Source organism: Elephantulus edwardii, unplaced genomic scaffold (assembly GCF_000299155.1).
Source record: "Elephantulus edwardii isolate Elephantulus edwardi_28Jun2011 unplaced genomic scaffold, EleEdw1.0 scaffold00043, whole genome shotgun sequence".
NCBI classification, from domain to species: Eukaryota; Metazoa; Chordata; class Mammalia; order Macroscelidea; family Macroscelididae; genus Elephantulus; species Elephantulus edwardii.
In genome coordinates this window covers 2,994,159-3,015,647 of record NW_006399793.1, presented here as the reverse complement: position 1 = coordinate 3,015,647, position 21,489 = coordinate 2,994,159, and the positions used below count along the sequence as shown (strand labels likewise).

At 36.2% G+C, this 21,489-nt stretch overlaps 1 protein-coding gene across 1 annotated transcript in view; it reads left to right on the top strand.

The window, feature by feature from the left end:
• The first annotated feature begins 537 nt into the window (after nucleotides 1-537).
• MEF2C (myocyte enhancer factor 2C) overlaps nucleotides 538-21,489 on the top strand; it is a 189,387-nt gene continuing 168,435 nt past the window's right edge. The window contains exon 1 of the mRNA XM_006885347.1: nucleotides 538-786. The gene's annotated coding sequence lies outside the window, so the exon portion shown is untranslated. The remainder of the gene's footprint in view (nucleotides 787-21,489) is intronic.

Below are 21,489 nucleotides of genomic sequence, written 5' to 3'. Positions count from 1 at the left end.
AGAGTGAAACTGATGTTTTCTCCAGCTCGCGATGAGAGAGTTAACGGTTCGGGATTTTGGGAAAGAGGGAGACACGGGGAAAAAGGCAGCACGACGGAAGGGGAAAATAAAATAAACAGGGAGAAGCGGGAGGAGGGAAAGATATAAAAAGGCACTTCATTGGACCTGGTCTGTAGAACCCCAACCCTGTAGAACCCCAACCTTGCAGAGGCCCTGCCTTCTCGGTGTCCTTCCACCACTCCCTCTCACTCCTAACACCTCCGCCTTTTTTTTTTTTTTAAGCGATGTTTCAAAGGCTATGCGCTGCTCTCCTTTTCTCATTCGTCTTCTGTCACTTCCTTCCTGGACGCAGTTTTCAGGACGAGTCTGGTTACTTTTAATCCAGCCGGCCGCTGAGAGCCACTTTCTCCTCCTCCTTCTCATCCTAGACCTCCTCCCGCTCTTCCTCCTCCTCCGAGCGGTCTGCGCGCGCGCGAGCGCGCGGCCCCGCGCGCGCCCCCTCCCCTCCTCCGGCGCGCGCACACGCACACATCATCTCCAGCTCTCGGCTCGCTCTGCTCGCAGTCACAGACACTTGAGCACACGCGTACACCCAGACATCTTCGGGCTGCTATTGGATTGACTTTGAAGGTTCTGTGTGGGTCGCCGTGCCGCATGTTTGAATCAGGTGGAGAAGCGCTTCAAGTCTGGACGAAGTAAAGACTGTTATTATTTTTTGTTTTTTTCTTTCTCTTTCTTAAGAAAGGAAAATATCCCAAGGACTAATCTGATCGGGTCTTCCTTCATGTAAGTACCTCTGACATTTCTCGAGGAAATAGAAATAGCCTAGGTATTGTCTCTGAAATCTGCATTCTAATGTTCTACAGCATTGGGTTTTTCCCTGTGCCTTTTCTGAAGACTGAAGTTGAAGCATGTTGTGCATTCTTTTCATTAGATTCCATAATTTTCTTGTCTGTTGCTAAAAGTAACTTTTTAGACAGTCGTATCCGTTTGCCATCAGCTATTGAAATCTCTCCTGACTCGATCCTGTCACACCAGTGTGTTTAAAGTTTCATGAAGTTAGTCCACGTCATTAGCATGTTTGATATGGTGGAGACGGGTGGATTTTGATATTTCACGGAATGTTCTGTGACCTTGAAGTGCATGCCACGAGATTAAGCATTTAGTTCACTGTGGAAGGATGCTACCATGAGTCCCCTCAAAGACTGATTTGCCCTGAATTATGCTCCTGAGCCACTAATACTTGGGATTAGTTTGAGATAAAGCATGGCTGGCTGTCAGAGCATACCTTTGTGCATCGCCTTCTCTCACGAGGGTGCTGCCTTGATAGAGGGTTTCTTAATTGATGTGGACAAAAAGTAGTACCCTAGCGACTGTAATCTATACATTTAACAATTGCTGTTGGAATTTCTGCATTTGCATCGTCATGTAGGTCAGGTCAAATGGAGAGCTGTTTCAAAATAAACTTAAATCACTTAAATTGCCTTCTGCTTGGACTTTGGATCAAAGTTACCAAACTCAGTGATAAAGTTTGGCACAAAAGAAGTATATATGAGTTTACACTGGCAAGCTGTGTATTTCATTATTAAATAATTTGCAAGTATTTCAGTTTAACGCCAGTCTTACCTTCTTTATAGAATATGTCCAGTGATTCTTTTAAGGAAATCTTGTAGCTGAACTATTTCTAATTATTCTAGGTTTAGTAATTATCATTCTTGAGGGGAAAACCTTCCCCCCCCTTTTCACATTTTAGGAATGTGTATCTTTTGTATAAAATACCTTCAAATGTAAAAGGTGACAGTATAATAAGTAGTATCAGGCTCTCTGCCAGTTCTTCACTGGGTCTTGGTCCTCAGTGGAGAAGCACTGTGACACAAAGTGCATCTTACTATTGTGAATCTGATACGAGCTGCAATAGTAACTGTCTTATGAAATGCTTAGTGACTGCATATATTCTTTTAAGTGCTGTAAAGGAAACTCCAGCCACTTTATTACACTAGTCAAAGGGGGGCTGGGTGGTGGGGGGAAGTGGCCAGCCTCCTTTTCCCTGGCACCTTGCAATGGAATTGTGGTCACAGAGTAAAGATGTTTGTGTGGAGCATAATAACTCCAGCCCCTAGAGACTTGGTAGGACATGGAAATATGACCACCTGTGAACCCCCTGTAACCTCTATGCTACATACTCATTTTAGCTTTAAATAGATCATCAATCAACAATTTGAAATTAAAACATTTTCTTTAGCTTTGAAAATAACGTTAAACCTCAATAGTCTTTTGCAAATACTCGGTATGTAAGCAATATTTTGTTTCTCCATTAGTCTCTTGCAGATAAGCAGTTAATACATCTTTATTATTGTCTTCCAGTATATGCACAAATTATTTATTAAATGAAAAGAAGTAGTTCTTAAAGAAGTGAATTCAGAATTCGGCAGATAAAAATGAGCTATCACTGTGTAGCACTCTGTTTCCAGTTGAGTGGAGAAAATTTTTTAAATCAAACATCTTATTCTATTTGTAAAAAAACATGTAGCCAATTTATTCCAGAAGTAGCTTGATGCTAAATTTTTCATCAAGGCACATTTTAATGTAGCAATTTAGAAAAATTATGATAACGGATCAAATAAAAGAAATTATGGTCCTCAGGTTTACTTCAAGTGTTACCAAACTATGAAAATTCAGCATTTTTACCAAATTCATTTGTTCTGTAGTATTTATTATTAATGGTGTATCTTAAAGACAATATTTTTACTTAATTCATTTGTTAAACAATTTATATCCTTGACTGCTGTACATGTAGAAGAATTAAAAAGATAAAATTATTAAAGAAGATCTTTTACTAAATATTGTTCCTTTTGGTTTAAATAGCAATCGAGTAAAATTAAGGAAAGGTCAACTTTTATAAGCTGTCCATCTTTTGAAAGTATGTAATCATAGATGTAAACTTTGTAGAACAGATACATACACATTATTGTATAGCTACTTGAAACTTGTTAAGGACTTACTGCACTTTGCCTCATCTTTTAAACATACTCATTTTGCAATATTTGAGGAGAAATGCTCATTATAATAGGTAGAAAGAGCTGAAATGATTCACAGGTGAATTCTGGAAAAGTGTCATGTTTTATATTTTTAAGACTTATTTGTGTTTCTTTCCTGGTCTTCACCTTATCAAGTTAGTAAAATGCATTCGTGTATTTAAATTCCTTTATAAAGAACTTGATTAAATAACGTCTTGACATGTGTTAGCATTATCTTTCAAAACTTTTGTCTGTTTATTGTAGTATATTCTTGTGGTTTTATTTCCCAACTCACTGTGTGGTGTATTTTGAGTCTGTGAAATCACAGAAAGTGACAAAAAAATGGGGAAATATCTGTGCAGCAAAATAACAAAGAATTAGTTATTAAATAGAGAACGCTATCTTTTGGAACATGATTCAGAGCAACATGGAAGAATTTGATATGCAATTGAAGGCTCAAAGACTGGACTTTATGGCGTTATTACGAAAGTTCTACTGTTTTTCCCCCCCAAAAGCACATCTACTTTTGAAAATATACCATACATATTACTATCTAAAACTTACAAGAATGAATATATTAATTTTACAAAGATAGTGATTGCCTGGACACAGGGAAGGGATTTAATTGCTGATATCAGTCAGTAGACTGCAAGAGGGAAGAATAGGTGATTAAGGTCTTTGCCCTGAGCCCTGCACCTTAATCTTGCAGACATGGACTACCCTGCTCTCAGTAAATCTTGACTGTTTGCTGAGGTCTGCCATCATTAAGAAATCAAACCAGATTACAGAGGTGATTCACAAAACCAGGAGTGACAACAGAGTCCATGCACTTTACAAAAGGCAGATTAGGCAGTTCATGTTATTTTGATAAGCCAGAGATAAAAGCTTCTTGCTGGGGAATGGCCAGACACTGAGTTTGAAATGCTTGCTAGGTAAAATGTACCATGACCCTGTTGCTTCATCATTGCGAAGAGTCATTGAAACAGTGGAAAACTCAGTTTTCAAATGGCAGGCTTTCTGTAACGAAGTGACAGAAAACATGTCCTTTTTATATATGTCTTTGTTGCCTAAATTTTAAGTTCCATCACTTTCTTTGTGAACAGACATTAAGGACTGGCAACGGCTCACGTGAAGGAGTCCTTGTAAGACTTAAATACCATAAACATTTTCTGAAACATTGTAGAGAACACTAAGAACAGAATTTGCTAGTGAAAGGAAATCTACACCCATGCTATTTATTAATTGAGCAGAAAATACCTAATAGTCAATATCTATTATCCTATTAGATATAGTTTCTATAAAAACATATAATTGCATATATGTTAATCCATACATCTTAAATAAGTGTGTGATAGATCATCCTTTATAACAAAATATGATGTTTTGAGAGTTTATTTCAGACACTGGTTTCGTTTACATAATAACACTGAAAAATCTCAATTACTTTACACAGTCAACTCTACAGTAATTTCTTGCTTCTTCTAAAATTGAAGTCCTTTTTTACCCAACTGATGCCTCCTAGTGTTTCACACAATAAAACACTAATGAGTCACCCATAAATGTAAACATTGCATTTTCATTGCCTGCATCTTCTGTGATACATAAAATTAATATTTATGTGTTTAATTTTCTGTGTATTGTTATAATAAGATAGGAAGTCTTAGTGAATGAAATGTTTCATTTAGGTGGATTTGTGGCCCACACTAGCAGGTTTTCTTTGACCATAACAATATCTTACTAAGTTTTTAATAAGTTGATTGCCTTTGGTTCCAGTTCATATATTCACTATTTAAATTCACTTTCATTCTAAGTTAAAAAAAATATTAGAGTAGCAGAGCTTCCATTTCATAGTCCTGAAAATTATATAGCTAAGTTCATGTTGGAATGGCTTATGTGTAACAAATGAAAGAACTAACAATCTCATTTAAACATTAAAATATCTTAAAAGATATAGTTCTCTTTTTAAAGCTACTTTATGTCTTTACAACAGCAGTTTTCTAGGTAAAAGTGAAATAAAGAAAAAGACCATTGGGTGGGGGTGGGAGGAAGGAACTAAGATAAATGCCCACATTCCTGCAGATAGAGAGCCTTTCACTTTAATAGAAATTAACACCCACAAAACTTGTCTTGGGAATATAATACTCTACATAGTAGAAGAAAGACTTGTTAGAGCATAACTTCTCCTGACTAGCAGGTTACCTTAATGAGTTAAAAGTTAGTGGACATCAAGTGTTATGTCAGCTTTCTATTATAGGACGAATATGAACATGAAATATTTTTACCTTTCTGTAATTTCAGGAAGATTTCGGTGAAGCTAGATACTTTAGTTTCTGAATAATTTTTCTTTAAAATATTTATCCTTGTAATGAGTCTTATATTCATAGAATTCATTCACAAAAACCTGTGACATTTTTGATATATTCGTGAGTTGTCAGACAAGTGCCCAAAATAGTCACAATTTCTTCTAAACTTATAAGAGTTCTGAGAGTCCAAATGCAAATTCTAGATTGAACTAATTCATTTCTGTTATCTCTGTACATGCCATTTATCCCTCCTAATTCCAAATACACAACATATTGATAACATTTGGCTATAAATCTTTATATTTGTTGATAATATAGCACTACTACAATCCTGTAATGTTGGACACATTTCAAAGGATGTTTGGGTGTGTTCTTTTTGTCTAAGGAAACAAGTAGAAAAGCGTAGACCATAAGAGCCCCATCTCTTTTCTTTGGAGAGTTGAAGCAAATGTGCTCTCTATAGGTGAATAGCAGCATGAGAATGGAAAGCATGTGAAATTATCTACTATAATTTTTGAGCAAAGTAAACTGTCAGATGTGTGTTTGTTTGATATTTTTTTTAAGGTGGCCTTTATTGATAACCTTTCAAGATGGAGTGTTGACAAAAGTCTTTGAAACTTTTGGGATTTTATTACTATTCACATGCAGGTGCAAAATAATTGCAAAATGCATTAAAATACTTTTCACCTTACTCAAAACAAGAATTCAGTAGTAATTCTATTTTTCAGATAATATTAAGACCTAAAGAAATAAAAGGAGCTAGACACCCCTCTTTCCTCCATTACTCTTTTTTGAGAATAAGTAGATAATATTGGTGTTGCTATATTATTTTTTTCCCCTTGGGGAGAAAAATACTGGTAAGCATGTTTCTAACAACATTGCTGTAGTAAAAATTAACACTGTGAAAAATTATCTGATACGCTATTGTTATCTCACATTTAATTGGCATTGTTTTGACTGTAAAAAGAAAAGCCATGTTATTATTTAGATGGAAAATTATGTCATATCCCGGTGGAAAATTATGTCATACCTGGGATATTAAGCCATCTTTTTGTTCCAGGTGATGTCAGGTGATGATATGGAAAACATTTTTTTGTCATTATCCTAACCTTTGTCACTGTCATCTGTTGCCCACGGTATGTCTCTGTGTTTATTTTTGCAAGTAGAATCATCATATACAAAGTTCATAGTGAATACAATGAGGATTTTGGGTAGTATATTATTAAGGAAATTGGTGACATAAGCAATAAAAACAATAAACCTATTACGGGCAGATTTTTGCAGGAATCATTGCTCTTTAATAATGCAAACATACTTTATTAATTCTTAATGCTATAAATTTGAAATTAATGGAGCAGTGTTTTTCATGCTGCAAGTGGTTTCGATTCATGTAGAATGACAGTGCAAGTCTTCAAGCAATGATTTAAATAAAGTACCTTAAACTTATCTTCAGAAGCTGACAGAACTGATCTCTGAAGCAGTCCCTGGTGAGAACCGGCTTTTTCCGAATAGCATCCTGAGCATGATCTGGTTTTCCTCTTACATCTTCTTCTCATAGATAAGAGGCACATGAAGAATTCATAGGAATTGTTTGCAGTCATTATGGGTTTCTAGCATATTGATTTTGAAAAGGAGTAAATAAAGTCCCTTGAAAGAATTCAAAGTGTTTTTAAAAGTAAAAATTTCCCATTTTGGGGTGGTTGTTTTTGTGTTGTTGTTGTTTTTTGGTGGGTTTTTTTACACATCTATGATCCTTTCAGCAAGTTAGAATGATCCAAGAGTATGCATCCCTTTTCAACACTTAAGACAGGCAGCTTCAGCCAAGACACACATATTTATGTCCAAAATTAAAAAACAGAAAATCTAATATAAATAAGTGAAGATAGGCCGGGATATTACTACTTAATAAACAAGATTTTTTTTTTCAGTCTTCTAATGAATTGTTGACCCTGTTTAAGGTGTGCAACCAATGCTTATTATGGAAAACCAGAATTGTTGCTGAATGTAACATGAGGGATTAGGATTTCTTTAAAGTAAATTTAAAGATATGATTCTTTAGCAGAAAAATTCACTGGAGCATTTTATTTTTAGAAATCATGGTCACACAAGGAAGCCTTTATAGGACCGACTACCTAATTGCAAGCAAAGATCTCTTTAATGAATGAACACACACACACACACACACACACGCACGCACTCACACACACACACAGAGGAACACACATATTAAGAATATAATGGCTCTATATTTAAAAAAAATTTTACCACTTTTTTTCTACCTGAACAGAACGTATGTGTCTAAGCAGATGTTTTAAGTTATATTCTTCATGTGGGTTAGTCTGTAAATGTACCATTTAACTTAAATGGCTTTGTGGGAAGGTAGTTTAAGGTGTTTAAAAAGGGGGGGGGGAAGAGAAAGAAAGAAAATATCTCCAGTTACTATAGTTTCAGCTCTTTCTTTTTAAAAACAGTAATTACACTCAGGATAAAGAAAGAAAAATAAACTCTTTTAATTCTTTGCAGCATCCACAGTTTCTGAAGTAGAGCTCCGAGTATTTTTATTTCTGAATACGCAGAGCAGGTACTGGCAGCAGAGCTACAAAATGAAAACTTCCTGGCTGCAGACCAGATACAGTGCACAGTGCCACATCATAAACTTCCCCTCTTCTGTCTCGGAGTGATTTCAGCCTTAAGTAATGTCCTTTTTCCCCCTACGTAGGCTAAGGAGCAGAGGGCCTTCTTCCTGGGCAATAGCTCTGGGGGAAAAGAAACAGGAAAATGTTTCCCTTCTTAACTTGAAAATTCAGCCTTTTTAATCACTAAGACGTTAAATGCAAAGTGAAATCAGTATGTTTCTTTTTTTATTCCCATATAACAGTTGAGAATGCATAAGACAATAGGTGTGAGATAGACTATTAGACTTCTTTCCCACCCTCCACCCCCAGCGCTGCACACACCCAATCAGATGTGTGTTTTTGCCTATTTTGCAGAGAAATAGATAATAGTTTTTTTTCAGTGATGCCTGTGCATTATATTCTAGATATGTTAGCTTATTTTGTAATGCAAATGAACACTGATCTTTTTTTTTTTTTACCCTCTTCTGGAAATAGCAGTGTTCCACCATAATATGTGATACTATGGTAATTTTTATTGATAAACACTCACATGCTTTTAATGATTAATAGGTCAAAATTCAGAGTGCAAATAGAGACAGTATGTGCTTTAGATTTCAGGTTTGGTTTATGTTCTTCAACGTGTTTATTGTCCTGTAAAATAAGCTGGCTTCTGAATACTTAAATTAATAGTCCTAGCATTGGAAAGTATCAATGGAAAACTTGTACTTCTTGAAAAATAAGTAAGAAATCGGTAAAATCAGTCTTTCATTACCAGTTAACATTTTCAGCTGTTACTAACGTGAATTTTTAAAATCCTGTTAAAAAAGAATTTCTAGCTGCCATGGCTTCTTTTGATCTGTGGCAGAATTCTCATTTGTGTGAGGTATGGCCAAACTATTTCCAGCACACATTTTTAAAACTAGCCCTCTTTTAAAGAAATTAAATATGGAGCCTCAAGTAAAACAAAAAATGACACTAGCTAATCAATGTGTCACCATTTCATTTTTTACACTTTTCTTTATCTAATAGTATACAAAGAGTATATAATGTTATTTTATGTATTAAGCTAGCTAAATACCAAATATTAACTGATGACTTAAGATTTATCAAATTAGGCTAAATCTAATAAGGTAGAATGAACCTTCATTTTCTATTTCAGCATATAGAAAATACAAAATAAAGATTGTTTTCATTATGTTTAAATATCAAAGCAGCTATTTATCATGGATGGAAAGAGTTCCTAATATGACTGTGAAGAAGTTAACACAACGTAGATCTTAAATTGTAAAAGGTAGCTCACGAAAGCATGATCATATGGCGTATTCTTGGTGAAAAGGTATGGAGAGGTCGCTCGCTGCACACGGCACATTGTCAAGATCCACTTGAGAGGTAGAAAAAAAGTAAACTTTTTCTGTTCTTCCATATATTAATGTAGGTAGGAGTCAACAATTTTTATGTTTATCACTTATAAATTTAATATTCTATTTTAAAACCCCAATAAAACTATGTGTTTATTCATGTAAGATATGGTACCAGCTTTCTTTATTTCCTTTAAATTTCTCCTGAGCAATGGGATAGCTGAATCATCACACACTCAATAAATATTTTTAGACACATGGTGAAGTTTTAATTGTTTAAAGTGTTCAGTATAGAAATTTTGAAATAGAAAATAAATTCTCTTGCTATTTAAGTATTACACAATTAAAACTATCCTTGACTTGGACACAGATCTTCTAGAGCTTCCTGTAGAGGTAACTGTCTGGACAAATACTTAGAATTTTGTGAACTGTCTTAACTAAATGTTCCTTATTAGTTCCTATAAAGTGCATGAGTTTCATCCACCTTTGAGGAGGCTTATTAAGTTGTTGGGTGGTCTCTTGGTAAAGGTTTTGTGGTCTACAAAGTTAATTGTTTCACACTTCCTCTGAAACAGTTAACATTATTAGGTTGAGAAGGTATAAATCCAAACCTAATTCTGATTTGAATTCTTTTTCGTAAATAAATGAAGGCTAACAAACCTAGATAGTAAAAGACAAAATGTATTTTGTTCCCTTCCAGTATTTCTTGAAAGCCCATTTAGAGTTTGTAGGTTAAGGAAATAATTTTTACTCCATTTGTCTTTCCTTTCATGTGTGCATTTTTCTCCTTTTACATAAGCCAAAAAGAAATTCCCACGATGACATTAATAGATTCACAAAGGGAGCCGAGTAAGATACTCGGCCTTCTTTGCCTATTTCCCTATGGCCCTTTAGTGGAAGAGAATTGGCAGTGTCCCTTCTGGGACTGTGCTAATCTTGAGTGAGCGTTACGTGGTATTTTTCCTTTTCTCATTTAATAGCTTCAAAAGTTATTCTTGACTCCTTGACTTCACCTCTTTTTTCTTCAGTTTTTATTGTTTTTGGATTCACTCCTGTCGGGGTTTCCTTCTCGAATCAAAGTATTGTGGAGAAAGGGTGCTTTCAACTGTTTTGACTACACGTTATAGAATTGTTTCAGGTGTTAGCTTCTTATCTTCTCCCTTGATGTGGTTCTTCATAGCCCAATGTCAAGTATGTCAATTATATGAAAACAGCCAGAACTATGGGATAGTGTCTTCTTAGGAAACCCCCAACTTGAGAATCAGTCAGTGGTGCATTTCACTGCAAAAATGGACAACATCAGGAAGCCTCAGGAGATAGTATAATTAGTGGACAATTGAACCAGGTTAGACATTCTTGTTCCTCTGTGAAGGGTTCAGGCAGAGTTTCACAGGTGCCTGCCTGTATATGTGTGTAGGGAGAGAGAGTAGAAGAGAGTAAAGAGCAGAGAGAGGAAGAGGCATAAAACATGAGAGGATAAGCCTGAATGCAACAGATAGGAAATCCCTTAATGATAGTGTATCTGAAGGTCCCAGCGCAGTACTTCATATTTCTTTGATTGGGTGTACATGTTCTTTTAAATAAATGGGTCCATAACCTGTGGAGAGTAATAATTAAGAGCAAGGACTAAGTGGATTAAAAACCAAGCCTTCCATCTGCTGGTCACCAGTTTTAAGTAGGTTATTTAATTTCTCAAAAGCTTCAGTTTCAGCTCTACCATCTGTAAAATGGGAATAATAACATTCATTTCTTAGTTATTTTAAGGATTAAACAACATTCATAGAAAAGTTAACACATTGAAGACTCATAGTATGCCATCCATAATAATTAGTATTATTAAATCATTGAACCTCTGGTGGCCTACTGACAAGAAACTGCGCTGCAATCCCAAAGTTGTGTGGTTTGAATCCACCAGATGTTCCATGAGAGAAGGATGGGCAGTCTCCTCCTGTGGGATTAACTGCCTCTGAAACTTGCTGATGGGTCAGCTGTGGGTCGGATCCAACTCCATGGTACACAACAAATATATGTCTTAATAATTTTATCTTTCTATGATCACTTAAAAATATTTGATAGGGTAATTATTTTGGTTTGGGTTTTTTTTTAAAGTAATCCCTTCAGGACCTTGAAATTGAGTCACCTTAAGGCCAAATCTCTAACTCTGATTCTGTTAAGTCATTTCTAGTGATTGTTGAATACAATATGCTTTTTTTTCTCTCTAGGAAAATAAAAATATTTAAGAGATTAGATAATGTCAAATATCTTGCTTTCACAACCAGAAATGGAACCAAAGAAACAAATATATTTTATTTGTGAGTTTTAATGTTATGTACCTTTGGGTTGGAACCAGTCCATCATAACTAACCTTCCTGCCGGTTTTCAAAGGTAGTAAATTGCACAGGAGGAGATTGCCCATCATTCTACCACGGAACAGCTGGTGGGTTCGAACTGAAGGCCTTTAAATTGGCAGTACAACTCCTTACCATTAAGCCACCAGAACTTCCTAGTTTTAATAGTCCTTTAGTAAAAGATTTGAGTTCTGATATAACAAAGTTTAGTTTTAACCTAAGCTTAGAGGAAACTTTTTATTGACTTAGAGTAATTAGCAGTTTTTGGTAGTGAAATACTCACCTAGAATGTTAAAGGATTTTACTCCTTTTTCCTTAGTGTTAGTTTTAGCCACTTTTGAAGGAATAACTAGATGGTTTTTCTTGTTAAGTGTATTTCTTGTATGTGGAGATAGATTTAAATTATAAAGAATAGGTATCAACTTACCTTTATATGATTTGTATTAGAAAATGTATAAAATAATATAAAAATCACAGCATGTTGACTGAGGATGAAACTATTTAATAACACAAATAAACAAGCTTGTCTAAGATAGGGGTGAAAATGAGAGTATATCCGGCCTTCGAATCTTCTTACCCCTTTTTTGTTCAGCATTTAATCATTTTAATTTCTTGAGAAATTTACATCTTAGAAGACAGGTAATGTCATTAGGACCTTCCTGGTTTATGCAGCCTGGGGAGTTGCAACCACTTGAAATTATCCTCACACTCCTGAATAATGCCCCTCCAGTGTGCGCCTTCCATTTCAGCTTTGCTCCCTAATCCCGCTTTAATGCCTGGCTAAAGAGTACTCAGCTCAAGGAATACTTAGAGAATGGACTTCCCTGTGGTAAAACAGCACGGACAGCTCCCAACACTGCAATCAAGGATGCCTCTAAAAGCTTTAATTTAAAAATAATAATAATAATAATAAATCTGCATGAAGATGATGGAGCCCTCCAAGGCACATGGGCTTGGAGAATTATTCCCATCTGCAACCCCCTCCCCCTGCTTAGTAGCCCTTTCCAGGGTTATGATTACTGGAAAATGGCTGTTAATCACTAGAATTTTTTTTTGTTGTTGACTGCAGCTGCTTCAGTCAGACTACTAATCTATTAAACAACTTTGTCTCTAGTTTAAAATTTGCATTGTATACTGTATAGAATAATTTTCATTGTAATCAGAGCATCCAAGAGAACTTCCTGATATAATTTATAGAAGCACATTTGTTTTTATGTATGGACCTCTCTAATGCTATTGAGCCAACTGTTAAAACAATACTATGGCTGATCAGCATAAAATAAAATATTGTAGCACTTTTGAGTGCAAGTACGTTTACAATAGTCACATTTGCAGAATAGTTGAATTGTGGCATCTTTAGTACTTGGCAGTATAATAGCCACATAATTCAAAACTCAACCCAGATATTTAAATTTTGACTTGAACCTGAAGAGGTTTGTAGAAGTGCGACATTTTCGTACCAGACTGTGGTGGAGTGGTTTGGCCTCATTTTCTACCCTAATGCCTATTACATTTGCTGTAATCTGAAGAAATAGTCCAGAACCCGAGTCAATTTTTAGTTATAATGCTAAGAGAACACAAAACAGCTCTAATTTTCAAAGGACTCTTTAAAAACACATTCTTACATGTAAAATTGACAGGCTACAAGAGGTGGTTGGATGAAGTTCATCATGTTGGAAAGAATGTTTCAATTAAAGTTAAGCACTTTCTCTTCCAGGTCTTTTTTTTCTCTATTTTTAATTTGCTGTGCCAAGGTATCCATGTGCGTTTTTCCACTGTCATCTGGCTCGTTCCCAGCAGATGCACACAATCTGTTCTGCTGTCACTAACAGGGTTCGGTTTATGAAAAGAATGTGTCAGAACATGCCACTATAGTCACTTTTACAGGTTTTTTTAAAAGAGTAACTGAGAATATATGCATTGCCCTAGTTTTATTGTACTCGGCCCTTACGAGATTTCTAAGAAACTTTTATGATACACATAGATCAAAAGTCATTTTCTAAATGTCTGAGGATTAAATACTGGTTTTCCATTAAAATAAAAATTAAAAGTCCATGAACACTTTTTTTTCCATGGACACTTTTGATAATGAGCAAACTATATTGTCTTCAAATGTGAGAATAGAGTTTTTATATAAATGTCTAAAATCTTAAATTTCTTTAATAAATTGTAGCCAATATCTAGTCATGAAATTTATTGTATAATCATTAAATGCCTATTGTCTACAAATGTGAGAGTAGGGTTTTCTATGAATGCCTAAAATAAATCTTCAATTTCTTAGAATAAATTTTAGCTAATATCCAGTCATGAAATTTACTATATGCTCATTATGTCTATTACTATTGCTTAAATACCATCAAGCTGATTTTTAACTTTTTTCCTGACAGAGTAGAAGTATCCCAAAGAGGGGTTTTGGGGGATTCCCCCCCCCCCTAATCTGTAAGGAATCAACTCCAAGTTTTTCTCCAAGGAACTTTTGGGTGGGTTCAAACAGCCTACAATTAAATAATAGCCAAGTATTCAACCACTGTGCCGTCAGGGCTCCGTAGGTGCACTACCAACCCAGAGTCAGGCTGTTTGAATCCACCAGCTGCTCCACGGGAGAAAGATGCTCATTCTCCCACTGTGTAACTTACTCTTTCTGAAAACCTGTTGGAAGGTCAACCGTGTGGGGGTTTCAGCTTGATGGGAAGCAACAGCTCCTCCCTCTGAATACACATAGTATTCTCTTTAAATCAGTACATTATGCTTTTTTCGTACTTTTTTAGGGGATGCAACTTATTTGACCTAATGATTGTATTGTCTTTAGCACCCTTTTGTTGGTGTTGTGTACCGTCGAGTTGGAACTGACCCATAGCTGACTCTGCTTGGTTTTCAGAAACAGTTGATCACATGGGAGGATATTGTCCATCCTCCTGCAGAGCAGCTGATGGGATTTGAACCCCATGTCTAATGGGATTATAGTGCAGCTTCTTGCTGCTAGACCAACAGAGCTCCATTTAATGCCTTTTATGTATTTAAGTTAAACCACAAATAGTTAAACTGTTAAATATATCATTATTCTGGGTAGAAAAACTTGGTAAACTGTGTTTTCATAAATTGATGGACATTTTTCTTTTATTGGGATTGTTGTTGTTAAGTGCCTTGGAATCGTAGACTACTCATAGCGATCCTGTGAATGAAATTCCTGAACAGATGTATAACTTTCATTGCTTCTCTAAGTTCATAAGAGTTTCCAGAGGCAAGCTGTTTTGGAAGTGGATGCCACTCCTGCTTCCAGGCCTGTTTTAATCAGGGAAATTCCACCAAACACTGTCCACCATGGGTAACCGTTACCGCATTTGACACTCAGTGTCACAGTGTTTAGCATCAAAGCAACCATGAGTTAACTCTGTACAATAAGTTGCTGTACCATTTAGAAGAATGTTTGACCAAGAATAAATAAAATCAAGTTTGAGGGCCGTAGATTAAAATCAACCACCTTTAGCATAGCTTCTATCCGCTAGGCCAACAGAGCTCTCTCTATGACTCACAGCAATTCTAAGAACAACAGATCTAACCCTTGCCCCATCTTACGCCATCCCCACAATCGAAGACATGCTTGAGCCCATTGTTCTAGGCACCGTATCAATCCTTTGTGTTGAGGATCTTCTTTTCTTCTCTGACCTTCCACTTGTCTCAGCATGGTGTCATTTCCCAAGGACTGGAACCTTAACTGTTGTTAAGTGATGTCAAGCCGTAGATAACTTATAGCAACACTATGAATGAAAGACTTGAACATATGTATAACTTTCATCATTTCTCTAAATTCATAGTTTCCAGAGGCAAGCTATTTTGGAACTAAATGCCACTCTTGCAAGTATGTTTAAATCTGAGAGCTCCACCAAACACTGTCCACCAAGGGTAAACATTATCGAATTTGACACATCAGTGTCTCAGTGTTTAGCATCACAGCAACCATGAGTTACCTCTCTATTGATATTAATGTTTTTTAAATGCAATAGATAAATAGCTTTACACTTAATTTTTATGCCTTAATGTTTCTTTAGTCCTATCAAATACTCTTAATAATAGAAATGTCAGGGGGAATTGACGCCTTTGAGCTGTGGTACTGGAGAAGAGTATTGAATGTACCATGGACTGCCAAGAAAACAAATAGATTCATCCTAGAGAGGGTTAAACCAGGCTGCTCCTTGGAGGCAAGGATTCTGGGCCTTCGTCTGACATACTTTGGACATGTTGTAAGAAGAGACAGGTCTTTAGAGAAGGACATCATGCTGGGTAGAGTAGAGGGACAGTGCAGGAGGGGAAGACCCTCTATGAGGTGGATTGATTCAGTGACTGGGGTAATCGGGATGGGTGTGTCAGAGGCAATGCGATTGGCACAGGATAGAGCAGGGTTTAGGGCTGTTGTACATAGGGTCGCTATGAGTTGCAAACGACTCGATGGCACATAACAACAACAACATTAAAAATTTTTTTCTGGTTTTAAAGAAATAAAAAATTCAAGCCCTAGAAATCATTCACATAAATAAACATAAATAAATTAGTGGAATTTAAAATTTGTATGTACATGCAGTTAAAAGAGTCACAGTTTTATGTATACAGATCATAATGTGTAAGTTGTCATGTGCCTTCTGGTTGGAACTGACTCATAGCTAACCCTCTGGTAGGTTTTCAGAGACTGCAGTGCTTAAGTATCTCCCAGAATTGTAGGTTTTAAGATATACTTATGTGCTGATTTTTAAATTTTTTTTAAATAATTGTTGATAGAGTAGACAACTCAGGAGACAGGAAAATTAATCATTTTTCATCAGAGTTATAATTCACATGAACTAAAAATTCACGTTCAGGAACTACATGAAAAAATTATCACTTTACAAATCAAGTATTAATTATACATACATATATGTATATATATTTATCCAGTGGAACTACTTATTAGATTTAGGCACAAAGAATATATGAAATATGTTTTAGGGCATAATTTGTTTCCAGAGTTTCTCTGATTATGAAACTGATATATGGTCACATAGACAACTCAAGTAATATAAATCAAAATCATGTTAGCAAGAAAATGATTTACAGTTGAAACTCATTGGCTTAATTGTCACATCATATAGATTAATTGCCATATCATCTTTGTAGAGTTGTATCAAATAGTTATCATACTAAGTTTTCATAAAAACTAAGAAAAAACTTATTCAGTATATTTTGTATTTCATAACATACATACCAGTGTTTTTACATATTATATAGGATATTCATAAGATGTTTTAATAACTTTTTTGAAGATGTGAACATAACATTTGTTGACATGATTGAATCATAAAAGACCATTTTAGCGTTCACGTTTTCTGGAAAACATTTCCGATTATCCACAGCTTTGCATGTCAGATTACATGATTTTTAATTGTTCTGTAGATGCATGAAGGATCCTGGTGATAAGCGTTGGGGTGTTAAAGGCAAAGATCAGAGATTGGATCCTCCAGCAACGCTGAGGGAGAAAGCTGAGGCTACCTGCCCTCATAAATATTCACAGCCTCAGAAACCTTATGAGGCTGTTTTAGGCCTGTAGGGTCACTTTGGATAAATGCTGGGTCAGTATCAGTGTTCTTGGGTAGATCTTTGAATATTTTGTTTGTTTTCTGGCTTTGTAATCTTCGGTATTTGGCCTTTACTAATCTACTAATCAGGGGAGCGCTCGTGGCCTAGTGTTAGGAGTTGCATTGCCAACCCAAAAGCATGCAATTCGAAACCAGCAGCTGCTCTGCAGGAGAAAGCTAGGCAATCTTCTTTCATACAGTCTGTTATTGCTGTTAAGGGTCATCGAATCACTCTTGATTCATAGTCACCTTGTGTACAGTAGCTCTGAATTCTGTCTTGTCTTCAGCCGATCTCACTGACTTCGACACACCTACCCCTGTTGCCCCAGTAACTGTGTCAATCCATCTCATCCGGAGTCTTCCTTTCTTGCGCTATCCCTCCACCCGTCTACGCATGTTTTCCTTCTCCAAGAACTGGTCCTTCTGGCTATGTGCCCAAAGTACGTGAGACAGACCTTCAAAATCCTTGCCTCCGGGGAGTAACCCTTTGAAAACCCACTGGAGGGTCAGCTATGAGTTGATTTCAACTCGATGGCACAAGACTCCGCCAAGAATTGCAGGTGCTTTAGCTGCTAAGATTTTTCAAGTACAATCTCATTGAGTGTCGTAGGTTCTCATTCTCCCCTTCTAAGTCATCGATACTGAAGCTGGGAGATAATTGTGCGTGTTTAGAAATGCTAGACTTAAGCTTTCTTGCTGACTTCTGTAAGTACGAGGGAAAGCTCAGAGAACAACCGGGATCTTTGGTTTTGCTGCAGTTCAGTTAAGATCATTTGGAAGAGTCACTGGGTGGCACACATGATGATCTGTTCCGCTACTTGCCACACAGTGGGAATTTGAACTCATGTGAATTCTATCTGAAGGCATACTTGGAGGTCTGCTTCCAAAAGGCTTTGAAAATGTGATAGTATGTAATTCTTCGCACACGCCAGGTCACCAGGAATTGGAATTTGCACAACAGCAGTCAGCAACAACAGGAATCTCAAGAACATTTGGAGACAAAATTTCTTCAGGAAACCTAATTGAATTAATTCTGAATTGCTAACCCTTAAAATCACCCTGTGTTTATTGTTCAAGATATAAGTACAATTCTAAACTGCACAGGAGGAAGAAAGCTTACTTTTCTTAGCAAGATTCATTGGGTTTCCCTTGTAAAATATATTTTTTTTAATTACCAGATCTTCTAAGAAGATAACCTCATATTTCCCCATTTACTTTTTAAAAATTAAGAGATTATTTATGAGACTTAAAATAATCCAGGTCCTGCAGGATATGAGCTACAGGACCATTTTATTCCTAAGATACTTTTTCGAACCTCAGTTTCCGACATGGGTGGACCACCCTCCTTTGTGGCTGGGCGGTAATTCTTTGTATTTGCTTAGTCATAGGCCTTTCCAGAGCAAAGACAAATTATTTTTGTGAAGCTGTCCCCAAAATATATATTATTCATAGACTCAGAGGCCCATCAAAGAGGCTCACTACACATGTAATGATAGGTTGGACTGCAGTGACCAGAAGGCTCTGCACTCAGTTTTCTTCAGGGTATTTAAAGACCGTTATATCCCTTTCCCATCTGCATCAACATATGTTGACCAGTTGCTTTTCAATCTTTACTAGGATGGTGGTTGGAAATATGGCTAATCTTCTATAACTATAATTGATACTTTCAACTATGACTTAGGAGTTACACTTTTACTTTTAGCAAATGTCACTTCTCAAGATATTTTGCTAAAATTCTAGTATCTGTAAAGAAAGCTCTGGTGGCATAGTCCATAGAGTTGTGCTGCTATCCCAAGAGCAAGGCCTTTCTGATGGTATGAATCCACCAGCAGCTGTGCAGGGAATAGATGGACGGTCTCCTGCAGTACCACATTTACAGCCTCAGAAACCAGCTGAGGGTCCGCTCTGAGTTGGTTCTGAATCGAAGACAATGAGATTTTAATTTGAGTAACTTTAACGATAGGTGTAAAATCTTTTATTATTAATTTGAAAGAATTATCAACTCTAATTCTTTCTGGGTAGTACAATCATAACTTTTATTAAACTTATGGACACTTTCCTCCTGTGCGATTAACTGCCTCTGAAAACCCGCTGAAGGATCAGCTATGGATTGGTTCCGATTCGATGGTACACAACAGCAACAACAACTGCATACGTTAAGAGTGTACTGGACATTTTATTAAAGACTTGAGGTTTTATATGCATTAATTAATTAATTAACTTATTCCCAGTAAACCTAGTCATGTAGTTACTATTATACCATAATCATTTTACAGTTAAAGAAACTGAGGCAAAAAAAAATGTAAGCAACTTACCACTCAGTGGCAGAGCTAGAAATTAGAATTAGTCTCCAGGGCCTGCTGTCTTGCACTCTAAGCCAAAAGCTCATTCTCTCTTCTGTTAAATAAGAAAAAGCAAATCACTCAAATATTGACTCTTCATTTCTGAAGCAAATATGGAGTGGCATAATAGGGGAAATATTCAGTAATATCAGAATTATAACTGTGGAATATGATTTTTAAAAAGAATAAAATTAGTCTTCGATGTATGAGACATTTTCCTGGCATTGTTTAAAAGGCCTAAGTGGTTCAATGGGTAAAGCATTGGTCTAGGAACTGAAAGATCAGTGGTTCAAACTCACCAGTTGCTTCTAGAGAGAAAGATAAGCCCATTTAATTCTATAAAGATTAAATCTTTGGAAAAACTATTGCTGTTATAGTTGATTGCCTTTGAGTTGAGCACGACTCAGCAATCCAATGAACAAAAAAACCTGAAGGCCCTCTACAGCTATCCACATTTATCAGAGTTCATAGAGTTTCTGGAGGCATGTTTTTTAGGAAGTGGATGCTGATGAGAGAAAATTTATTTCATCAACTATTTATTACATCTTCTTTCCAAAAGAAAATTTTATTACTACTTGTAATATTCCATTTTTCCACGTTTAGTATTATTTTCAATTCATGGGTAAACATGTGATTTTAGATTATGGCTGCCTAATGTTTTCTAGTTGGTGTCCAATTTCTTGAAATATTTTTGTGTACAATTTTGGTTTAAGAATATAAACTATTATAATATAAAAAATATTTTGTTAATTTCAGCAGTTATTTAATTCATGCAAGTGTATATGTTCTGAAAACTTGTGATTCAAGCATACTTCTCATTTTTCTTTTGTAGTTAAAAAATAAAATCCGAGGTGAGAATATGTAATTGTTGTACTGTGGTTGCTTTAATTTTGCTATGATGCTAGAAGCTGTGCTACCAGTACTTCAACTACTAGTAGTGGACAGACTAGAAATAAAAGCCTAGCAGTCGATCTCCAAAAATTATCCAATGAAAACCTGCAGATAACAACAGAATATTGTCCAGCTGTTTCTTTTGCCATCAGGAGGCATCTGTCCCTACTGGGATACATTTGGTGAAATAAATGGCCAGCGGGGGCTGTGGACTAGCACTGTACGCACAGCAATGAACTCAACCATGTTGGTGTCCTTGAGTGAGGCTGGTGCAGGAACTGACAGTGTCTCGTGCCATTATTTGTAAGATTTCTTTAAGTCAGCATATATTCAGTGACAGCTAACAACAACAGCAACAGTATGAGAACACTATTGTTGTTATATGCTATCGAGTATACAACGACTCATCAATGCTACGCAGAACTGCTCTGAACCCTGCCCAATCCTGAACCAGTCTCACTATCTCGGAGACATCTGACGCCATTGCCACGCCACAATCATTGTGTCAGTCTATCTCATCCGTGTCTTCCATTCCTGTGCTGACCCTTCCAAGCATGATGTCCTTCTCTAAGGACTGATCTCTCTTGACAACCTGTACAAAGTATATGAGAAAGAGCTTCAGAATTCTTGGCTGCAATGAGCAGCCTAGTTTCACCCTCTCTAGGGCAGACCTGTGTGTTCTCTTGGTAGTACATGGTATATTCAGTAATCTTTTCCAGCACCACAACACAAAGGCACTGATTTTTCTTCTGTTATCCTTATTCAACATGCAGCTCTCAGCTGTACAGCAAGTAATCTAGACTATGGCTTAGATCAGGCACATTGTGGCTGATAGACTAACAGTTGTCTTCTAGCACTCTGGAGTTTCTTTAACCTCAGATTTTCCCAATGAAGCCCGTTTTCTTTCTTTTTTTTAATTTCAGTTTTATATTGGTTTGCTTGCAGTTTGTTTACAATGTGTTTGTTTCATGCTATCCTTCATTCACATGTGTTTCATACAATCATTTCA